General features: G+C 32.4%; 1 protein-coding gene across 1 annotated transcript in view; it reads left to right on the forward strand.

Annotated features, from left to right (window-relative positions):
* Positions 1-315, forward strand: part of LOC119586826 (microtubule-associated serine/threonine-protein kinase 3-like) — a gene marked incomplete at its 5' end in the record, with an annotated part of 55,250 nt that overhangs the window by 52,966 nt on the left and 1,969 nt on the right.

The raw sequence follows: 315 nt of genomic DNA on the forward strand, positions 1-315 counted from the left end.
ACTGTGGTTAGAGTAAAAACAATACGTACCATTCTATAAGCACATATACATATACTTCTTTTTGTTTTTGAAAAGCAAAAAACAAATTGACACAGTTTGATATTGTGCTAATAACACAAAACTTGTAAATTGCAAAAGCTTACTGATATCACAAGGAAAAATATATGTACAATATGTGTGGGTCTTAGTGTAACAGGTATTAGTAGTGTGGTTCTTCTCTCTGTACATAACATGGCTGCAGTGCCTGTGTGATGGTGTAGTCTTGTTGTATAAAGTATAGTTTTTGTTTTACTCTAGTCTAGATGGTAGTATAGG

This window comes from Penaeus monodon, chromosome 22 (genome assembly GCF_015228065.2).
Source record: "Penaeus monodon isolate SGIC_2016 chromosome 22, NSTDA_Pmon_1, whole genome shotgun sequence".
Lineage (NCBI taxonomy): Eukaryota > Metazoa > Arthropoda > Malacostraca > Decapoda > Penaeidae > Penaeus > Penaeus monodon.